Source organism: Pseudopodoces humilis, chromosome 7 (assembly GCF_049639895.1).
Source record: "Pseudopodoces humilis isolate 2021_Gansu_Grassland_sample_001 chromosome 7, ASM4963989v1, whole genome shotgun sequence".
Taxonomy (NCBI): Eukaryota; Metazoa; Chordata; class Aves; order Passeriformes; family Paridae; genus Pseudopodoces; species Pseudopodoces humilis.
Window position 1 is genome coordinate 35,704,428 of NC_142206.1, and position 16,567 is coordinate 35,720,994.

A 16,567-nucleotide genomic window follows, 5' to 3' on the forward strand; every position below is an offset into this window, starting at 1 on the left:
AGGAAGGGATGTGGTTAGAGCCACAGTGTGAACACTAAGGGAACACACCTTTTCATGTATAAATATATACATGTTTATAGAGATGAAGGGTGATGGAGGATAATTGAGAAGACACTTCAGCAAGCCAAATCTCATGGACTGAACAGGCAGAAAACAACAATGCAGCATTAGTTAAGTTACTTGACTTGCTCCACAAAGCAATTTAGCATCAGGTATGGGAATAAGTACAAGCACAGCAAATGGCACTCAACTTTATAAACTATGCCATTATCTCTTCTCTTATTCCAGTTTTTTTCCCCTTTGCCTTATTCACCAGATACAATTCAAATTTTGCAACAAATCAGACTGGAAAAGAGAAGGTTGCATGGAGACCTCACAGCAACCTTTCAGTATGTCAAGGGAAGCTGGAGAGGGATTCATCATCAGGAACCGCAGTGGTAGGCCAAGGACCAATGGGTACATATTGAAAGAGCAGAAACTTAATTGTGATATTAGAAAGACATTTTTTCACTGCAAGGGTGGTTAGACAACACACAGGTTGCCCAGGGAGGCTGTGGATGCCCCAATCCTGGCAGTGCTCAGGGACAGAGGGATAAGGTCTTGAACAACTTGGTCTAGTGGGAGGTGGCCCTGCCCATGGTGACAGGGTGGGAGAAGATGATCTTTAAGGTCTCTTCTAACCTTTTAGTTCTAAGATTCTATGTTTTCATGTCGGCCTCCTTCATTATTCAGTCCCAGTTCAATCCCAGAGCCACAGTCCTAAAACTTACACACATGTGTATTCCTCTATGTGTGTTTCAAGTTTTGGTTTAGTTAAGTACTGAGGTTCATGATACTGCTCTTCTTCTAGAGACAATTCTGCTCATCTTCTCTTCATTACAAAAAAAAAAAAAAAAAAAAAAAAAGGGGGGAATAGCTTTCTTTACCAGTGAGACACCCACCATGGACCTATCGCTTTAAACCTACCAGATATTCACTACTTCAATGTATTTGTGCAGTGAGCTGTACAAACATGATTTCCTGCTCTACTACTGCAAGTAAATTAGAACATAGCAAGTAAGTGGTTCCAGACACAGAGGTTGCATAAAGAACCAGATGTTAAGAGTTTTACAACTCTGCCCTACTGGTCTTCTACTTTTTCAAAGGCCAATCTCAGTTTGTACATTTTATAGAGTATCTTATTCTTCAGTTAAAAAAAAAAAAAAGAAAATAATATATATATATATTTTTTTTTTTTTAAATGGGTACACTTCTTCATGCATTATTTCAGTCAGTAAATTCCACTATGTTTTTGTTCCCTAGTTTTCATTCCAAAAAATCCTATTATGAGCGGCTCTGAAAATTTGTTTCTTCCAAGGGTTGTTTCTTGCAGCTACAGTAGCACATGCACTGACTAGTAAGAACTCACTCACATGTTACTTTGTGTCTCCTAAAAGTGGTATCAGTATTTCTACAGCTCAGAAAGAATGGTTGGGCTTTCACAAAACGAATTCTAGAAGTAGAAGAAGAAAAACTTCAGGTTCCCCAGGAAACAGATTCCTTTTGTAGATACACAATCTCAAGTGCCCTCAAGTGCTGGCTGACAATCAGGAAGCTATGCAAGAATCATGCATGTGCAAACAGTGGATGGAAAAACAAACACAAAACAACCTAACACTGGAAGTGTATGGCAAATTAAAAAGTTCACAGGCAACTATTTCTCAAGGCTTTGGAATTGGATCAAAATGACTACTTCCATTCAGGCTCGAGTATTTATTTTATTGCTGCTTAATTTACTTGAAGGAATGCAGGTGACTCTCCTCTTCCTGACAGAAACAGAAAATCTGTGGCAGCCACAGAGAGCATTAAGAACATTACTATGTTTATATTCAGTAAAAGTCTTGCTTTAAAAGTAATTATATTCTTAAGATGTAAAGTCAAGTCACAGTAAAGTTTTACAGCTTTGAACTCTAACCAAGGTAAAAGTGCAGCGCTTTCCAAGTCAATTTAAATCACATTTGTTCTCCTTGGAAAAACATAGTCAAGATTAAAACACAAGATGCATTCTGGACTAAAATTGTGCACAGCATTTCCTTGTATGTTTTTTAGCATAATATTTCCAAGTTTAATTCTACATTGTACATTGCATGAAATGTAATATTTATGCTTGTCTGTGGGAATAAATTACATCCTCTTAACAAAAAGCTGGAAATAAAAACATAACTGTTACTCTTCAGTTATGCTCCTCAGATTGAGTTGTAAAGATCTTTTGAACTAAACTAATTTGGTAAACCAAATCTTTAATTTTGTTGCAGAATTCTTCTCCTACAATCCCTTCTCCATAAAGACAATCCAAAATGCTACATATCTAACCTGGACCTGTATTTTTATAGTTTCTGTGGTTCAAAAAAAATTGCCCTTGCTCTCAGTTATAAATATTCCCAAAACATAAACACATTTCCAGCCATTTTTTTCTCATCTTGCTCCCCACTTTTCAAATTAAGTTACCTATTCTAATTGCATTGGTCATTGCTTACTCAACTGATTTCTCACGTCATGACAACACAGATTCTGCTTCCCGATTATCCCAAGCAGGTCACACATTTCATGAGACAAAGACCAAACAAATTAGGTTTAGATGATGAGCAAGAGCACACCCATTCAGCTGCATGCTCTTTTTCATAAGCATTCATGCATACTAACATCATAAAAACAAAATGCTCAAACTGAAGATAACTTCCGAGTATCTAGTTTTTGCTCAGATTTATGACTATAAGCACAAATAATGTGACCAATGGTTTTAAATTTGTATTCTACTGCTACATCAAAGTGCCCAATATATTTGAAACATGAACCAATTTTTCCTATTAAAGCATGGCAATTTTCTGCACATTTTTAGATGTGCTGATTGGTTTAGATCAGAAGATTCTGGAAAATCACTCCAGCTTGCTGCTTTCAACCAGGATTTTCCAACCTTTGTTAAGAAACAACCTCACAAATACAAAAAAACTTTAATCACTTTACAAGTGAAATATAGTATGCCTTACCATATGCAACATATCTGCACCTGTTACCTTATTGCAAAGTCTAATTTATCTTGGAGACATCCTAAATATTTTAGCAGAAGTCAAGGCTGCACCTTTCTGATTCTTGTCCAATAGGAAAAAGGAGACCACTTAGGATACTGAGAGACAGATTTGATAGTTTTGGGCTGTAGATGTCAAGCTGCCTGAATAAGCATTGTTCAACAACCATCCCGTTTACTTAATAGCTCCTATAGAGAATGTTACTGATTGATAAGAAGTTGTCACTGAAAAGTCTTCATGTAGCCCTCAGGTTCATTAAACTGATTTTCACTTTCTCGGATTTTGGGAGGAGGGATCACATTACAACTTTCATATGTATGGATGGATTTCTGTTGATACATCCTAATTACATTAAATCTATTTTTAAAAGGCCTCTAGAGAGATTGCACAAAATATCATTTAAAACACATGCAAAATTAGCACATTTTCAAATTTTGTCAGTATGGAAAAAATTCTGCCAGATTTTACCGAAAAAACTGTAAGGTAGAGGCATTCTTCAGGGAAAATACAACTGATTTCCACATAATACAGACAAGATAATCTACTGTTTCAGATAACCCATAACTTCACTCAAATCCATATATAAAACCAAGCAATGGAAACACACGTGGAAAAATATAAAATTCATCATCTTTTCTTAACCCTTTCAGGCTCTTTTCTTGGTCAGTTACAGTGAAAGAGACTTCTTTTATTATTATTTCTATTAAGAAAAAGGGTCAGCATAGCCATTACGACACTTGAAAAAAATTGCATCATGTATTCCGTATATATTCCGAATATATTCTGTAGGAAAAATAACACAAGATAAACTAGTCATTTATATCCTACCTGTAGCAAGCTGGTACTTGCTGATAAGAAACAAAAATATGTAATTCATTTTCAAAACTTTAAGTAGGACCAAGAGAAGTAAAAACCGAGAACATTTTGCTTTGAAAACCATGATGCTACACAGCTTTATAAACACTTCAAAATTCAGTATTTGAATTTGAAGACATTTTTGAAGACTGTAGCAGAACTACATCCAATCTGCCTTCAGAGTTATGAGTCACATTTGATTCACTTGTAGTAACATATTTTAAAAATGGGTTGAAAAATAAAACTGAGGAGCTGTAGGAACTTTTAACAAAATACAGCAGTGTACAGACTTCTAAATCTTAAGGTTTTTTATGTACTTTTAATTTATGTGTTTGACTATTTTTCCTCTCTTTAGATGAAGTGATTACATGCAGATCACTCTCTCATTCCCCCCCAGAAACAGTCTGATTAATATTTAAAGCACCATTTTGTCATTAGTTAGGGATTTGGCAGAAGAAAAGACAGCTGAGACACATCAATATAGTTTCAGAAAGCAGAGGGTGGAAGACAAACAGTGTTTGTGCAACATAAGCAAGTCTGCACACAAGGAAACAGCAATGTGAAAATAAATACAGGTAAAGTGGTGGAAGATATTTTTTATTTTCCCCTGTTAGAAGAAAACAAATATCAACTAAGACAAATAACCACTTCCAAACCATGCCCCTGTTTCTAGAGCTTCTAGCTGAAATTGGTTTTTGTAGCAATAGTAGCTCGCTTACCTGGCTGTTCTACAAACTGGCACATAACTAAAGACACAGAGCAGATATATACATATTACAGGAAGAACAGAAGAACAAAGAGTGCTTCACTTTTGTTTCCTGAACAAAAATTCAACTAAAAGAATAAAAAAACTTCCTTCCCTCACCAAGACAATTTACTTCAATGTATGCATTCAAAGGCTTTTCGGTTTCTTTTTGTATTTAACAAACATTATCAGTTGATCATTACCTAGAAGCAGGTACAACAGTTGCCAATACACTGTTCACTTACAGTAAAACACCTAATCAGGGAAATCTTCAATGGCCATTTATCCACCTTTCTCCACAAAATTGCTACCCAAAGCCTTCTTGGGCTGAGTGCACCAAACTTCATTTGCACTTGGCAGCCCTGTAAATGACTTAAACACTACTCAGAAATCCTTGATATCATACAGAACCCAAGTAACCCAAACTTTGCAAGCAGAGCATAGAGACCAAATACACTGCAGAGTAGATGGGGAAAAGGGGGAAGTCTCAGAGTAAGACAGTAAAAACTGAGAATATTGCCTAGAACAGATCACTAATTTAGATCTTTAATAGAACTTCTATATCATTTATTAACTTCTCTTTCTATACCTCTAATCAGTCTAAATTGATTTCAGAATTAAAGTTTCAAACACTGCAGGTATCACAGGAAAGCTCAAAAAAGCTAGCTAAACCTGCAAGAAGTTATATTTCATCTTTACATCACTGTACTACCCATAGAGCCAGTCCTGTAAGCTGAGTAAACATGCAGTGCTGGGTACAACAGCAGCACAGTGATGTGATCAAAAGCCTTTATAATAAACAACTAATTTAGGAAAGCATATCAACATTCTACCAGTATATAAGAATTTACATGTAACTAGAGAACCTACTAACAAGCTTCTTTAGTGCTATCTGCTGAAGCAAATTAGAAGGCAAAATTAAATCCAAGGATGCCCAATGATTTGCATCCATTTAACCCAGTAATAATAAAGCTTGATTTACAATGTATTTCTCTCACAACAGTTTGTGAATTTTGACACAATTTTTCCTATGGTTCAGCCTGTGGAAATGTTTGAATCCCATATGAATTCTCCCCAAACTAAAAGCCTGAAGTTCAAGGCAGCCTACCTTCATCAAGGTTACTTGGCCCCTTGTTCTACCCAGAACTCTGTGTTGGGCTTTGTGAAAAAAACAGAACTAAGTTTTCTTTGCTTTTACTAGTTTTTCATCAAATGTAACTGAACTTGATAAATATGCAAAAAGAACCTTGGCATGAGGAGGCAGGGACAAAAGAATAAAAAGGAACTTTATTCTCAGAAAAAAACAAGATCTAATTTTTTCAATAGTGTCCACTCAATTCAGCTGTCATTTGTTGCCATTCCCCCATTGACATCCAGAGAAAGAATAAAAATACAGATTATTCTAATTTAAAGCTTCATGTATTTTCAAATTGTCACAGAGCTGGCTGATCATCATTTCATAAGAATCTGAATGCAAATTTTGGACTCAAAAAATGGCATTATTCTTGGATTAACAGGAAAGAGTTATTAATATTTATAAATGTAGTTATCATAAGGCACGGTTTCAATATATTTTTTAAACTTTTTTTAAACTGACACAATTTTTTCCCCCTTTTTTAACAACATAAATCATTTACATCTGGGTAAACCAAGGTATTTAACAAAATTATGTGACTGCAGTATGAAATAGTGCTAACATTCTTCAATTTAAATATACAATTGCACATATGTGCTAACTGTGAATGCACAGTTTAAGAACATATTAAAATATGTTGAAAAATCAGCAGCCAAATTTTAGTTTGGTCTGCTGTCCTTCGTTTACTCAACTGTCTACCAGTCCATGATATTAACTTTAGATGCCCAAATTACATAATGCCATCAGTCAATAAGAGCCTGTTAAGAAGCACAGGAAAAAATGAGCACAGGTGAAAGAGGAGTTAAAACAAGAAGCAGTACAACATCAATCTTAGCTCGGCTGTTACTTTGGTCTTCCTGCTAAGCCCTAACAGCAAGGTGAGCTCTAAATAATGCATCTTTTGCCCTGCAAAACATCTCTAACATGTACATGTCCTCCCTGCAAAGACAGAAAAATAAACATGTACTCATCAGCTCACTTCTCAAGCAGTGCATCATCTTCCTTCCTTGAAAAGTCGCATATTGTTCCATTTGAAACAAATTTTGCAGGAGATGGGTGTGTTACTTAATTGTATCAATCCTTCCTTAAATCTGCACAGACCAACCCATCACCACTCCATAACAATAGGTAACTCAGCAGGACATTCCTCTATTTTTTATGTCTAATCTGTTGGTGTGGTTTTTATTAACAATTTTTACTAACAATTTTCCCTAAGGGATTACCGTGCTTTTGCCACCCACCCAAGATAGATTCCTCATAGGAGTTTTTTTCAAAGATACTGCCAGTAAACTGCTGGGTTTATATGCTGAGATATCATTCAATGCAGTTCAAGATGTGGTGTAATCACCAGCTGTCCAGTACACCTTGACTGCAAAGTACTGAAGGGAGGGACTTCTCCCCTGTACATAAAAAATATAGCAATATATACTGAGGCTATAATATACTGCAGGCCAACTAATATCTGTTAGGCATTAATGTAACAAATGGACAAATATAAACAAAGATTCACTACATACTCTGAAAAACATAGAAACATCAGAACCTCTGAAAGTTATCTAGTCTAACTTCTCTCTTATAGCTGAACTATCACCAGCACAAGGTTTTGTTTACCCAAGTGCAAAAACAAAGGAGGAAGTCTCTACTCTCTCTCTGGGTACCTGTTGCAATACTGCACTACTCTCCTATCAAAGAGCTTTAATGTCCAATCTGAATCTCTTTCAAACCATAACTCTCAGTTCTTGGTTTCAGCCTCTGTCACCAGCTGGAAGAGTTTAGCTCCATCAGCTTTGTAAACTCTTCTTAAGATTCACATCAAGAACCAATTTAGCACCAGAATACAGTTCAAAACCTCTCCAGTTTTGTGAGAGTTCCTAAATAAAAGTAGTCAAATGAAAGAAGAAAGAGGAGGTTTACATTGGATGATTGTTTAAGAACTGAAAGTCAGGACACCGGCATTTCTTTGTAAGGTTTGAAAAACATGTCAATCCCTGGGTCAAGCCCACATGGCATGATACATTATCATAAACATAAAGATATACTAGAGAGATATTTCTAGATGTAGAGGACAAATATTTTTATTTCCTGAACTATTTGATTTTCCTATATTTTCTGCCTGACAATATGTTATAGTTACCTGGACTCTTGCTGCTATGATCATTTGCCTTGTGACAAAATGGTCTGCAGACATTCTGTTACATTAGAAGAATAACATACAGAAAACAAGGTCTAATTTTCCTCCAAAAATCAGGAAATCACAGTCTAAAATCAAAAGATCTTTTCCCCTAACTTACTTCCCTCCATCCCTACACAAGCCACACAGACTTTGACCAGATTGTTTCAATTTTCACTCAACTTTTTTTTTATTATTCTGGTATGCCATTTTCACATTTTCCTAGATGTATTTGACTTTGGGTGGCAACATGTAACCCTCAGAGAGGTAAGACCAGCACTTACAACATTAGACAGAATGGTCAGCACACCTAGAGTCCTACCACATAAACAGACAGCAAACCTGTAACACAGCCCTTAAAAGCTGATGCAGAAGGGGCTGAATTTCAGAGCAAAATGGGAAAATTATTACAGCTAAACTGAAAACATCAAGTCATACTGTCATCAGCAAGGTTTCCTTCATGGCACAGACCCTCACACCATGGATTAATAACACTATTGAAGATGTTTAACTCGTTGTGGCCCAAGGTTCTATGGGCCTTTCAGAAATGTTTCTGAATACACTCCCTAGCCTAGCACCCATAAATTACATAAGGGCATACAGTGCTTCCAAGAGGGAGAGCAGAGTATGCTTGACTAGAGCCCACATACATAAATAATTTCTATTTTTATGTAAAGGGATTTCTCAGGAGGAAAGATCAGGCAATAGGTAAGCTGACATTTTTAAGGACAAGCATCTTTCAGGCAAATTGCCTCATAGCCAGAATGTTTCTCCCAAACCCCGCTGTGTCTTGCCTGTGCTTTTTCATCTGAGAAGATGTTGACAAAAAATATTTCTAACACTTGAGAAAAAATAATTTCTCAAGGTTGACTTTTTAAAAAATAATTTGAAGAAGAAATAGAACACGCTTTCAGACTACACAGGACATGTTCAGAGACAGCTCTTCTAAAATGTACAACTTAGAGGTTTAGAGCTGGCAACTGTGGTCATAGTTTGCAGCTTCTCTTCTCTCTGTATACACCTTGTGCCTAAAGTCACGTTGGGAAGACCTTTTTATGCCCACCAGTAACAAAAGTCTCATAATGTCTCTTCTCTTAGGAAGCAGCCAAGAACCAGATTAGATGATGTACATTCATATTTCTTAATTTAAAAAAAATAAAAATAAAAATGATAAATTTTTATCAAAATAATTACCTATGTTCTACCTTGAATGTCATAATACTGTTTCTGATGTGGTTCTGACTACAGAAGACAACAGGCCATGTAAGCGATACAATGGCAACACCAACACAGACATTGTATATAGCTGGAGAAGTGAAAGCTTACCTCTTGACTGTCAAGTTTTCCTCAGCTGAAGAAGAAAACACATACAAGGAACAAGAAAAAGGAAGCCACAAATAGGTGGAGGAAGAAAAAGTAGACTAAAGAGATATACACTGGAATTTATGCCTAACTTTATGTCTAAGCATAAATCACTGCAATATATCTATCCACAGTATTATCTCAACATAGTGTGGTACACTACACTACCCTTCCATGTTATTTCAGCAGATAAAATTAAAAGAGCATTTAGAAAGCAAAAATCTGCTACATGAAGTAGTTGACTTGAAGTGCATATGTCAATATTTTCTACTTTGAAAGATCAAAAGCTGATATGCACAATTTATTTTAATCATAAACATGGTTTTTGAATGAAAACAAGTCTGCCATCATTTTAAACCATTTCCCAGATAGAAAGATTTAAAAAGAAAGAAAAGTCTCAAAAAGCAAGAGCTCCTTTAGCAGTACCAAAAGTTGAAAATCTGTGAAAATATGTTTTGGTCTGCAAAATCCTGGACATTCATACCAAAGCCAGGAAAATGTAAACAAAAGGGATGTCAGAGCAGAGCAGGTTCTTTTGTAGCGAGACACGATAACAAAATTTAGGTAGCCTTTCTAGCAGAACCCCCACAATCAATCCTGCAAAAGTGACACTCAAGTCTGATACAGAAAAATGAAACAATTATTTTCTCATCTCAGTGCCTGGCAAAATCATGGAGCAGCTCCTCTTGTACACTATGTTAAGGCACATGGAAAATAATAAGGTTATTGGTGATAGCTAACAAGGATTTGCTAAAGGCAAATCATACCTGAGAAATCTGGTGGCCTTCTGCCATGGAGTTAGAGCAGCAGAGGATGAGGGAAGAGCAGAGGACATTATATACATGGACTTTGCAAAGCAGTTTGACGCTGTCCTGCATGACATCCTCCTCTGTATGGTGGAGAGATGTGGATTTAATGGATGGACCTCTCAGTAGACAAAATTTGGCTGGATGGTAGCACTCAGAGTTGCAGTGACTAGCTCAATATCCAGCAGAAAGCAGTGAGGGGTGGATGTTCCTCAGGGCTGGTACTGAGATGGGCATTTTGAACATTGTCTGTGACATGGACAAGGGGACTGAGAGCACCCTCAGCAAGGTGTGACACCAAGCTATGTGGTGCAGCTGACAACCTGCAGGGAAGGGATGCCATCCAGAGGGTCCCTGACAGGCTTGAAATGGGGGCTTCTGCAAACCTCAGGAAGTTTGGCCAATAAGGCCAAGTGCAAGGCCCTGCACCTGGGTCAATGCAATCCCAGCACAAGTACAGCCTGGATGAAGAAGGGAGCAAGACTAGCCCTGGGCAGAAAGACTTCAGGATGTTTGTGGACCAAAAAGCTCAAAATGAGCTGCCAATGTACACTTGAAGCCCAGAGACCATCTCTGAGCAACAGAACTGTAATTTTGTACATTTTTTACATTTAAAAATTACATTTGTAATTTTGCATGAAATTTCTGTAATTTTGTGATTATTAAGGTGCCTTCCAAGCACTATTCATTCTATGATTTTACCAGAACACACCATAAGGAAGCCTTTACAAATGACAATTTGACAGTATGCAAAAGGTATGTAGTAGCACCAGAAGAAAGGGAAGTCCTCCTCCAAGCAGCGAGACATACAAGTCAACTGCTAGCACTGACTAAAGACATACTATATATACAGCCACACTGTTCTACAGGGAAGATTAATCAAGTATTTTAGAGGGAAGTTCACCTACACTTCAGATAAACACTTGAAGGAGATATTTTAATTATATACTTGATTGCAACTATGTAAGTGCAACCATATTACATAACATCAACACAAACAGGTCTGATGCCAACCAGTCAAGAAGACAGAGATGACCTACACAACTGTAATTTTAAAAAAATCTACAAACAAGACGTGTTTATCACAGATTGAGATACGCACTGAGTAAACTGAGACCGAGACTTGTCTCTATAGTAATTTTTAATTCTACATTTTTGTATCTTAAAAATAATTGCTAGCATAATCACTAAAAAAAACAAACACACATTTGGCAGAAGTTTTTAACTGAAAGAGTTTCATATACAAAATACAGTAAAAATAAGAAACCAAAAGTGAGACTATGCAGCCTTTACTACGCGTGTTTGTTTCCTTGCAAGTAATCACAGTATAAACATATACATACAGGCAGATTTCTCCAGACACAGAGCAGGGAAAAGAAAATCTAGGTAAGAGGAACAAATTAGTTTCAGATGTTTGTGAGAGATTTCTGAAAGTCAGAGGAAAACACCTATGGTCAAAGTCTGCACAAATCCCTACAGGGATTTGACACATAGCAGGGTGTTTCACACAATCCGCAGCAGGGATCACCTACATACAAGCACAAACCCACCACACTCTCAGGACACACTGAGCTTTCTGTGCATTCTCAGGTCATCATGTGGTTTACACTCAGTAAGTCTTCTATGGGATAGACAGTCAGACCTCGGATATTTCAAATTCACTGATCACATGCCATACTATTTCCACATGGCACCTCTGTCTGGGAAACGTTGCAACTTCATTCATTAAATTCCATCCTTTCTCTGGCAACAGAGGTGAATCTCATCAGCAGTGAGAAAAGTATTTCATATGCCTATTCATCTTCTACTTTCCTTAAATGATTATGGAAATTATGTATTTCCTAGGGAAATCATCAGTGGAAATAACACAAGATCAACACATTCCTTTTGTAATTCATTTAAACATCAAGATGTGAAGTGCTTTGGTTACAAGCCTGTCCTCTATCTAGAGCTCCATCTAATTTTTTATTCTATGACAATACATTCAATAGTCTTCAATCATTAGCTAGGAAATTCTCAAATGCTCTACACAGGTTTGTGGTATTAGACCCATTTTCTTTATCTGTATGCATGACAGATTTCATAACAGAGTAAACATTTCTTAAAAACTCTACTTTCTTTAAACTAATTCAGACTGACTCCCGTTCACTGAATTTATATTTTACTAGTGTCTTCTCAGATATGGTCCAGAAGTAACTTTAATTAAGCCACAAACTAATGTTACACACAGTAACTTACAGTTTCCAGGGCGGAGAACAATAAATGTGAAGTCAATAAAAGATTAAACATCAAAACTCTCCCTTGAGTTTGGAAAATTTTTATGTGGATGATAACAAGGCACCTTGCATTTCTAAAATTCAATTTAACAACTAGGTACTTCCACAACACAGACAGAGGAAAGCATTTGGTGCTGAGAAAAACTCACTTCATGTATAAAAAAAAATTAACACTTTGTTACCAGTGCACACCAGTAAAAGACACAATGAGAATTTAACTATCAGAAATAAACATCACATTTGTAAAAACGTTTCTGGAACATATAAAGACTGTGACTACAGACAAGAGCGTTGCGAATACATTAAATGTTTACATTTGTATGTAGATATGTGACTCTTGGTCAGCATGGCAAAAACCTGACAGTTTTTCCCTTTATCCTGAAGCTCAAAATCTCTATAGTACCTCATGTACACTGAGTCCCTATCTGACTCTAAAGGAATTGATTTCATTACCACCAGACTCTTAATTATTTTAGGAGGATGTGTAGGTTTGGCAGGGGGGCAAACAAACAAAAAAACCCACCCAAACAAAAACCACCCACAAGCCAACAAAACCCCCATCATTCATATAAACAAACCCCATATGTTTTCCATGACTGCTTAAAAACATTGTAGAAAAAGATAAATATATTTTCACATCACCCATTGGAAAAGGTTTTCTCCTTTCTTTGCTCAAACCACAAGAGATTCCAGCCTGAGAAAACAAAACTGAGTTTATTTAAGAATAAGTTAGATTTTCCTTATAATGACAAGAGTTACAATGACTTATAATTAGAAGCAAAAGTGGATGCATACCTGTTCCTGAACGTGTTTGGTTTAATTATCAGGAATACTCTTAAAACAGCTCTTGATTAGATTTGTAGCAATTCTCCTAATTTAACACCAGATAACCTCACATAAAGGTGAATCTGGGCAGTTTTCTAGTTGCAGTATGCTACTTGAACCAAGTACTTTTCTTTCTGTCCTTTCCCTTTCCCAAAAAGGCCTCTCCTTTCATTACTTTCTTTCCCTACTGTAAAATTTCGGAATTATTCAAACCACTGAATCATCTACAATACTACTTTTATAAATCAGTCTGAACTACACAGCCTATGCAGCTCAAATCTTATTTCCTCTGTTTCTGATCAATTTTTTCCCTGTATTTATGATTTTGTATTCAGCACAACTTCTAAGTCTTCAAGTGCTGAAGGCCTAGTCAGCATATGATCTTAAAGGCTGACCTAAGAGCTATTTTATAAAATCTGCATTCTCAAATCAAAGAACACTGCCTTATGTATTTACTTGAAAACTCAAAGTTTCTGCAACATCACTACAGTATCCCAACTCATCATATGTGAGCTATAGCAATGACAAAGAATTTCAATAAATACAAAATACAAATAATAATATCCCGTTTGAAGTAAACTTCCATGACTTTGTATTAAAAAGTTGTATAAAGATTACTTTCATTGTCTTTTTAGTATAAAAATTCTTTGGTAACATGGTCATTCCATATAATTAAAGTGCGCTCTGGATTACACTTTTGTCCTGGAAAAGTGGTTTTATTGTTGCAGCTAACTCAAAAAGGGCAATAATTTGCACTATTTATCTTCAGAAAACAAAGATCATGTTTTACAATATTCTCCCACTGTTCTGGTGGGGGAGTCAGCCTAGAAGTCAAACACTGGCACATATTTTAAAGTTGATCCTCATTTCTTGTCAACTATGTCATCATTTAAATGCTAAAGATCCATTTTAACTGAAGAAAAAATAACCCCACATTGACAACTCTCGTTTTTCATGTCACTGTAAGCAGCTAGGCAAACAAAACACACAAACTCAAAAGAATCAGATTTTGTTGTCTTCAGAATAGTTCTTAACAGATTTAAACATGCTTGAATTTATGCCATAAATCAGTATGTACCATTTAATCTTCAGATTTGTAAAGAAAGTGCCTTTATAGTTACCTCAAGATAACATTTCTGTAAGAATGTCTCTCATGTAAAATAGAGAAAAAGCCACACTGCGCTCATTCCATTTTTCACATCAAGTACATTAGATCATCAATATAATTATACTCTCTACCAAAATTAAAAACCTAAACAGCATCAGAAGTGCAAAAGTTAAAGTACTCTAATGTAAGTAAACGCAAATACATGTTTATAAGGAAATATAAACTCCTCAATTACACATAGCATTAAGTTTTATACATGTGAACCCACATGTATATTGTTTATATACAAAACCACCATATAAAGATATAGAAATAGGGAGGGTCTATACACATATACACACAAATATATCTATATACATACACACACTGCATTACCATCCTACTCACACCTACATATGCTCCACTCTGCACACTTTGAGAAGATTATTTCAACTTAACATAAATTTTGAACAGAAGTAAATTAAGTGGGTGTGTAAACCTGCGCAGAGTAAGGGTCATAATCATCTCAAATCAGGTATGCCCACACTACCGTGGAAGAGGTTCCCTATAAACAGATCATCTGACTCTTGATACTGAAGAAAAGTCAGCACAATCCTAAAAATAAAGCTGTGTACAAGACAACTGCTTAAATATTTAACAGCACACCACAGACACAGTGTTGATTTTAGCAGTCTAAATAACAACCATTGAGAAAAACAAAACCACGGTTTCCCATCCTCACATACTGCTTCAACAATCCAGACCAAACAGAAAGTGTGGAAGGAAATTGTCACCTGGTTGATCACTATTTTACACACCCAGAGAAACTTCAAAAATAGCATGAGATTTCAGTATAAAATTCTGCACAATATAGTCTCCTGCTTGACTGTGATAAGCAAATACATCTTTGTTATAAAATCAAGAGTAGACACCATTGCAAATCATTTCAGGAAAAGATAAAATCATGAACCCACAACACACAAATAGTTACCTCGTAACAGTTTTAGATAGCCCATAATTTTTTTAAAAGTCTCTGCCAGTATGCCAAGTAACTTTGAATACGCAAACAATCCCATCAGGTTTAGTGAAACAATGCATGCAAGTAAAATCATGTATATAGACACAATTGCAGCCTTAAGCTAAAAATGGAGGCTCTAAGGACTAAACAACATACAAATTGCTCTGCAGGGTGGGGGAGGTAGAGGCCACCATTTAACAAGAAAATAAAAACAAACAAACCAAAGCCTATATTTCTTCCAGTTTTCCCTTTCTTTGAGCCACTTCCCTCTTGACAGCCTTGGGAAAGCAGATATCTCAGCTCTGAGAAACTGCGAGTATAAGAAAGTTCCTCATTCAAGTGTGCCCTGCAGAGAAGCAGCTACATGATGCTCTCTTTTATGCAATTAAGAAACTGCAACAAACCAATGTTCAAAATTTTTATGTCAGTACTCACTCAAGTAAGTTTGACTGTTTCAGCACAGGCCAGCATGTTTAGTTTTCTTTACACAATGGTACATTGTTAGGAAATGAGGTTTAAAATCAAACTTACAGTAAGCCCATTAATTAATAAACTACTCAAGAACAGTAAATAGAAGAAATAAATACAACAATCTTAGCTTTTCCATTATTGCTAGCACAATAACTTCTGAATGGAGAAACATGAAAAGTATTTAAGGTGTTTCAGACACATATGTGACCAAGTGACAAGTGTTGGCCTAGCTTTAAAAAAAAATATGGTAACATGAAGGGATACAGTTTTATCCAAAATTTAATTCAAAAAAAGCAGGTAGCCATTTCTTAAACTATGGAGAATGCAATACTTAGAAACAAGGATGCATGTTTTATACTTTTCTGAAAACACTTCATTAGTTGCTCTTCAACAAAAAAGAAGTTCCACTGTTCAGTGAAGTTCAGGCTGATGATTTATCAAGAGACAAAGCTATTTTTTTTTTTAATAAATAAATAATCCCTGCCTGAAATTACTTTACCTCAGTAAAAACAAGGGGGAAGAGGAAGACAATTATTTTCCATTATAGTCATCCCGAATATTTAGGCTTGCTTTTTTCTCCTTTGCAATCACTATGATACTTTTATCTGGGCTTTTCACACAACAAACACGGATAAAGTAAAACTTTATTCTACAACACGATTGTTAAAACAGAGAAATCAGACAAGGCAAAGGCAGCGGTGGCTCAGGCAGAAGCCCGGTGGATTTCAGCGCATGGCGCGAATTTTAGGGAA

At 36.0% G+C, this 16,567-nt stretch overlaps 1 protein-coding gene across 2 annotated transcripts in view; it reads right to left on the reverse strand.

Moving 5' to 3' along the window:
* PRKD1 (protein kinase D1) overlaps positions 1-16,567 on the reverse strand; it is a 116,670-nt gene that overhangs the window by 98,918 nt on the left and 1,185 nt on the right. The window lies entirely within an intron of this gene.